Genomic DNA, 7,500 nt, shown 5'->3' with positions numbered 1-7,500 from the left:
AAAGAGTCAGGCAAGCCTGTTAAGACTTCCGCGAACTCTCCGGCTTGCACTGAGACGCGAGGTCGATGTGCTCAGCACCACGGGGCCCCTTTCGCCTGCAGGTCCCGAGCCGCCAACATGTTCTAAGTATCGTGTTCTCCAAACCTGGGTGACGGGCACCGCAGGGAGGCAGAGCCATCGCACTTGCCGGGTGGCAGAGGAAGGACCGGACTATGTACAATAGCGGCCAACGACTCCCAGAGCCGGTAGTGCGGCGCCTGCTCTCCGCCTAAGAGGCTTTTGGGAGTGCTCAGGCAAGGGTCAGCCTGCACCCTTGCTGGCAGCACCCAGGGGAACCAGGACGCTTGCATCTCTCGCCTTCATTTTCGACACAAACGCCTGAGGAGGGAAGCCAACCCTCCGTGTGTCAAGAGACCGTCCCCGCCCCGGCCTCCGACTGATTCTTAGAACGGACGGAAAGAGTCAGGCAAGCCTGTTAAGACTTCCGCGAACTCTCCGGCTTGCACTGAGACGCGAGGTCGATGTGCTCAGCACCACGGGGCCCCCTTCGCCTGCAGGTCCCGAGCCGCCAACATGTTCTAAGTATCGTGTTCCCCAAACCTGGGTGACGAGCACCGCAGGGAGGCAGAGCCATCGCACTTGCCGGGTGGCAGAGGAAGGACCGGACTATGTACAATAGCGGCCAACGACTCCCAGAGCCGGTAGTGCGGCGCCTGCTCTCAGCTTAAGAGGCTTTTGGGAGTGCTCAGGCAAGGGTCAGCCTGCACCCTTGCTGGCAGCACCCAGGGGAACCAGGACGCTTGCATCTCTCGCCTTCATTTTCGACACAAACACCTGAGGAGGGAAGCCAACCCTCCGTGTGTCAAGAGACCGTCCCCGCCCCGGCCTCCGACTGATTCTTAGAACGGACGGAAAGAGTCAGGCAAGCCTGTCAAAGAATTGAGCAGATGTCAAAATCTTTTAAGACTTCCGCGAACTCTCCGGCTTGCACTGAGACCCGAGGTCGATGTGCTCAGCACCACGGGGCCCCTTTCGCCTGCAGGTCCCGAGCCGCCAACATGTTCTAAGTATCGTGTTCCCCAAACCTGGGTGACGAGCACCGCAGGGCGGCAGAGCCATCGCACTTGCCGGGTGGCAGAGGAAGGACCGGACTATGTACAATAGCGGCCAACCACTCCCAGAGCCGGTAGTGCGGCGTGCGAGGTCTGCTCTCAGCGGAAGAGGGTTTTGGGAATGCTCAGGCAAGGGCCAGCCTGCACCCTTCCTGGCCGCTCCCACGGGAACCAGGCTACTTGCAATCCTTTCCCCCAATAGCAAGTGCCTTTTGGAGGGACGGCCGGAGTCAACGTGGGGTTTGCCCGCCCTCCAAAGTGTCAAGAGACCGCCGCACAGGCCTCTGACTGATTCTTAGAACAGGCAGCAAGAGTTGGGTAAGTCTGTCGAAAATTTGACAAAGTGTCAAAAATTAGACTTCCGAGAGCTCTTGGGCATGCACACAGGCCTGTCATTCAAGTGCTCTGCCCGCGGAACCGTTTTTCGGATGCCTTTCAAAGTGGTCCCGCGCCGCCATTTTGTTCTAAAAATCGTGTTCCCAGAAATCTCCGGGTACCCCGCCAACCTCACTGTGTCACAATGTCAAGTGGCACTGAATGGGTCTGAATTTCAAATTCGACTGCTTCGCTCTGGAACTCGAACCCGGCAAAACCGTTTGGATTTTTCCCGGTCCAGACTTCCGCGGCAGACAAAGTTAAAGTTTTCGGGCTGCAGACTCAAAACGACATCTGGCCAACCGCCGGGCTCAATTCGCCCAGTTCCTCCGGCACTTCGGAACTCATGTTCGGCATGAGTTTTTGAATCTTTCCCGATGCTTCGGCATTTTCCTCCGCTGACACTTAGAATATTTTTCACACTTGGCCGAAAATTTTTCTAAGTTTTTCTGGTTACTGATTTCTTCTTTTCGGGCATTTTTCTAAGTTTTCTTGGTTACTCATTTCTCATTTTCAAACATTTTTCTAAGTTTTTCTGGTTACTGATTTCTTCTTTTTGGGCATTTTTCTAAGTTTTCTTGGTTACTCATTTCTCATTTTCAAACATTTTTCTAAGTTTTTCTGGTTACTCATTTCTCATTTTCAAACATTTTTCTAAGTTTTTCTGGTTACTGATTTCTTCTTTTTGGGCATTTTTCTAAGTTTTCTTGGTTACTCATTTCTCATTTTCAAACATTTTTCTAAGTTTTTCTGGTTACTGATTTCTTCTTTTTGGGCATTTTTCTAAGTTTTCTTGGTTACTCATTTCTCATTTTCAAACATTTTTCTAAGTTTTCTTGGTTACTCATTTCTCATTTTCAAACATTTTTCTAAGTTTTTCTGGTTACTGATTTCTTCTTTTTGGGCATTTTTCTAAGTTTTCTTGGTTACTCATTTCTCATTTTCAAACATTTTTCTAAGTTTTTCTGGTTACTCATTTCTCATTTTCAAACATTTTTCTAAGTTTTTCTGGTTACTGATTTCTTCTTTTTGGGCATTTTTCTAAGTTTTCTTGGTTACTCATTTCTCATTTTCAAACATTTTTCTAAGTTTTTCTGGTTACTCATTTCTCATTTTCAAACATTTTTCTAAGTTTTTCTGGTTACTCATTTCTGCTTTTCCAACGTTTTACTAAGTTTTGCTGGTTACTGAGTTCACACTTTTAAACATTTTCGGGCATTTTTCTACGTTTTTCATGTTACTCATTTAGCACTTTCAGGCACTTTCCTATGCTTTCCTGCTTACTGATTTCACACTTTTAAGCATCTTCGGGCATGTTCCCTAAGTTTTGCAGTTCATTCGTTTGGGACAGTCAGGCAGCTTTCCTAAGCTTTCCTGGTAACCGAATTCACATTGTTGAGAACTTTGGAACCCTTCCCTAAGCTGTGCTGGTTACTCACTTTACCTCTTCAGACACTTGCCCCCGTTGTGACAGAGACCACTTCCCGACTCGGGAAATGCACCAAATTCGGCCTGAACTCAGAGGGCAGTCCCCCCTCGAAGGCGTGGAAGTCGGCAGAATCGCCGGGTCAAATCCGGCTGAGCTACCCGGCTTGGAAGCCTCAAAGTCGGTATGAGCTGTCAGGTTCACTCCCATCCCCGTTTGGACCACTTCCCGACTCGGGAAATTCACCAAATTCGGCCTGAACTCAGAGGACAGTCCCCCCTCGAAGGCGTGACAGTCGGCAGAACCGCCGGATCAAATCCGGCTGAGCTACCCGGCCCCGAAGCCTCAAAGTCGGTAAGAGCTGTCAGGTTCACTCCCATCCCCGTTTGGACCACTTCCCGACTCGGGAAATTCACCAAATTCGGCCTGAACTTATACAACAGTCCCCCCTCGAAGGCGTGACAGTCGGCAGAACCGCCGGATCAAATCCGGTTGAGCTACCCGGCGTGGAAGCCCCAAAGTCGGTAAGAGCTGTCAGGTTCACTCCCATCCCCGTTTGGACCACTTCCCGACTCGGGAAATTCACCAAATTCGGCCTGAACTTATACAACAGTCCCCCCTCGAAGGCGTGACAGTCGCTAGAACCGCCGGATCAAATCCGGTTGAGCTACCCGGCTTGGAAGCCCCAAAGTCGGTAAGAGCTGTCAGGTTCACTCCCATCCCCGTTTGGACCACTTCCCGACTTAGGAAATTCACCAAATTCGGCCTGAACTTAGAGGAGAGTCCCCGCTCGAAGGCGTGGAAGTCGGCAGAATCGCCGGGTCAAATCCGACTGAGCTACCCGGCCCCGAAGCCTCAATGTCGGTAAGAGCTGTCAGGTTCACTCCCATCCCCGTTTGGACCACTTCCCGACTCGGGAAATTCACCAAATTCGGCCTGAACTTAGACAACAGTCCCCCCTCGAAGCCGTGGCAGTCGCTAGAACCGCCGGATCAAATCCGGTTGAGCTACCCGGCTTGGAAGCCCCAAAGTCGGTATGAGCTGTCAGGTTCACTCCCATCCCCGTTTGGACCACTTCCCGACTTAGGAAAATCACCAAATTCGGCCTGAACTCAGAGGGCAGGCCCCCCTCGAAGGCCAGGCATTCGGCAGAACCGCCGGGTCAAATCCGACTGTGCTACCCGGCCCCAAAGCCTCAAAGTTGGTATGAGCAGTTAGGTTCACTCCCATCCCCGTTTGGACCACTTCCCGACTTAGGAAATTCACCAAATTCGGCCTGAACTTAGAGGAGAGTCCCCGCTCGAAGGCGTGGAAGTCGGCAGAAGCGCCGGGTCAAATCCGACTGAGCTACCCGGCCCCGAAGCCTCAATGTCGGTAAGAGCTGTCAGGTTCACTCCCATCCCCGTTTGGACCACTTCCCGACTCGGGAAATTCACCAAATTCGGCCTGAACTTAGACAACAGTCCCCCCTCGAAGCCGTGGCAGTCGCTAGAACCGCCGGATCAAATCCGGTTGAGCTACCCGGCTTGGAAGCCCCAAAGTCGGTATGAGCTGTCAGGTTCACTCCCATCCCCGTTTGGACCACTTCCCGACTTAGGAAATTCACCAAATTCGGCCTGAACTTAGAGGAGAGTCCCCGCTCGAAGGCGTGGAAGTCGGCAGAATCGCCGGGTCAAATCCGACTGAGCTACCCGGCCCCGAAGCCTCAATGTCGGTAAGAGCTGTCAGGTTCACTCCCATCCCCGTTTGGACCACTTCCCGACTCGGGAAATTCACCAAATTCGGCCTGAACTTAGACAACAGTCCCCCCTCGAAGCCGTGGCAGTCGCTAGAACCGCCGGATCAAATCCGGTTGAGCTACCCGGCTTGGAAGCCCCAAAGTCGGTATGAGCTGTCAGGTTCACTCCCATCCCCGTTTGGACCACTTCCCGACTTAGGAAAATCACCAAATTCGGCCTGAACTCAGAGGGCAGGCCCCCCTCGAAGGCCAGGCATTCGGCAGAACCGCCGGGTCAAATCCGACTGTGCTACCCGGCCCCAAAGCCTCAAAGTTGGTATGAGCAGTTAGGTTCACTCCCATCCCCGTTTGGACCACTTCCCGACTTAGGAAATTCACCAAATTCGGCCTGAACTTAGAGGAGAGTCCCCGCTCGAAGGCGTGGAAGTCGGCAGAATCGCCGGGTCAAATCCGACTGAGCTACCCGGCCCCGAAGCCTCAATGTCGGTAAGAGCTGTCAGGTTCACTCCCATCCCCGTTTGGACCACTTCCCGACTCGGGAAATTCACCAAATTCGGCCTGAACTTAGACAACAGTCCCCCCTCGAAGCCGTGGCAGTCGCTAGAACCGCCGGATCAAATCCGGTTGAGCTACCCGGCTTGGAAGCCCCAAAGTCGGTATGAGCTGTCAGGTTCACTCCCATCCCCGTTTGGACCACTTCCCGACTTAGGAAAATCACCAAATTCGGCCTGAACTCAGAGGGCAGGCCCCCCTCGAAGGCCAGGCATTCGGCAGAACCGCCGGGTCAAATCCGACTGTGCTACCCGGCCCCAAAGCCTCAAAGTTGGTATGAGCAGTTAGGTTCACTCCCAAACCCGTTGGGACCACTTCCCGACTTAGGAAATTCACCAAATTCGGCCTGAACTTAGACAACAGTCCCCCCTCGAAGGCGTGACAGTCGGTAGAACCGCCGGGTCAAATCCGGCTGAGCTACCCGATTTGGAAGCCTTCAACACAAAACCCATCCGGCAATGCCACTCAAAAAGGGCCCAAATTCAGAAACACCCCCTTCAATAGGTACCACTTCCTCGGAGACACTACCGGGACACGCTCCCCTCGGCGAAAATTAAGCCCCCACCACTAACTGAAGCCAACCGCAGCCCCAACTTCAACGGAGAAATCAGTAACCAATTCAAAAATGCACTTGGTTACTGATTTGTACTGCTTCAAAAATATTCTAAGTGTCGCTGGTTACTGATTTGTACTGCTCCAAAAATATTCTAAGTGTCACTGGTTACTGATTTGTACTGACTCAAAAATATTCTAAGTGTCGCTGGTTACTGATTTGTACTGACTGAAAAATATTCTAAGTGTCGCTGGTTACTGATTTGTACTGACTCAAAAATATTCTAAGTGTCAGTGGTTACTGATTTGTACTGCTCCAAAAATATTCTAAGTGTCGCTGGTTACTGATTTGTAATGCTCCAAAAATATTCTAAGTGTCGCTGGTTACTGATTTGTACTGCTTCAAAAATATTCTAAGTGTCAGCGGTTACTGATTTGTACTGCTTCAAAAATATTCTAAGTGTCGCTGGTTACTGATTTGTACTGCTTCAAAAATATTCTAAGTGTCAGTGGTTACTGATTTGTACTGCGTCAAAAATATTCTAAGTGTCGCTGGTTACTGATTTGTACTGCTGAAAAATATTCTAAGTGTCGCTGGTTACTGATTTGTACTGACTCAAAAATTTTCTAACCGCCGGGTCAAATCCGGACGGGTCAGCCGGCTTGGAAGCCTCAAGGTCGGTATGAGCTGTCAGATTCAACCCCATCACCATTTGGACCACTTCCCGACATAGGAAATTCACCAAATTCGGCATGAACTCAGAGGCAGTCCCCCCTCGAAGGCGACTGCTTCAAAAATATTCTAAGTGTCGCCGGTTACTGATTTGTACTGCTTCAAAAATATTCTAAGTGTCGCTGGTTACTGATTTGTACTGCTGAAAAATATTCTAAGTGTCGCTGGTTACTGATTTGTACTGCTCCAAAAATATTCTAAGTGTCGCTGGTTACTGATTTGTACTGCTGAAAAATATTCTAAGTGTCGCTGGTTACTGATTTGTACTGACTAACAAATATTCTATGTGTCGCTGGTTACTGTTTTGTACTGCTCAAAAATATTCTAAGTGTCGCTGGTTACTGATTTGTACTGCTTCAAAAATATTCTAAGTGTCGCTGGTTACTGATTTGTACTGCTTCAAAAATATTCTAAGTGTCAGTGGTTACTGATTTGTACTGCTCCAAAAATATTCTAAGTGTCAGTGGTTACTGATTTGTACTGCTTCAAAAATATTCTAAGTGTCGCTGGTTACTGATTTGTACTGCTTCAAAAATATTCTAAGTGTCAGTGGTTACTGATTTGTACTGCTCCAAAAATATTCTAAGTGTCGCTGGTTACTGATTTGTACTGCTTCAAAAATATTCTAAGTGTCAGCGGTTACTGATTTGTACTGCTTCAAAAATATTCTAAGTGTCAGTGGTTACTGATTTGTACTGCTTCAAAAATATTCTAAGTGTCGCTGGTTACTGATTTGTACTGCTTCAAAAATATTCTAAGTGTCAGCGGTTACTGATTTGTACTGCTTCAAAAATATTCTAAGTGTCGCTGGTTACTGATTTGTACTGCTCCAAAAATATTCTAAGTGTCGCTGGTTACTGATTTGTACTGACTCAAAAATATTCTAAGTGTCGCTGGTTACTGATTTGTACTGACTGAAAAATTTTCTAACCGCCGGGTCAAATCCGGCCGGGCCAGCCGGCTTGGAAGCCTCAAGGTCGGTATGAGCTGTCAGATTCAACCCCATCACCAT

The sequence above is a fragment of the Hemiscyllium ocellatum genome (genome assembly GCF_020745735.1).
Source record: "Hemiscyllium ocellatum isolate sHemOce1 chromosome 15 unlocalized genomic scaffold, sHemOce1.pat.X.cur. SUPER_15_unloc_14, whole genome shotgun sequence".
In the NCBI taxonomy this organism is placed as follows: Eukaryota; Metazoa; Chordata; class Chondrichthyes; order Orectolobiformes; family Hemiscylliidae; genus Hemiscyllium; species Hemiscyllium ocellatum.
This window is presented reverse-complemented; position numbering follows the sequence as displayed.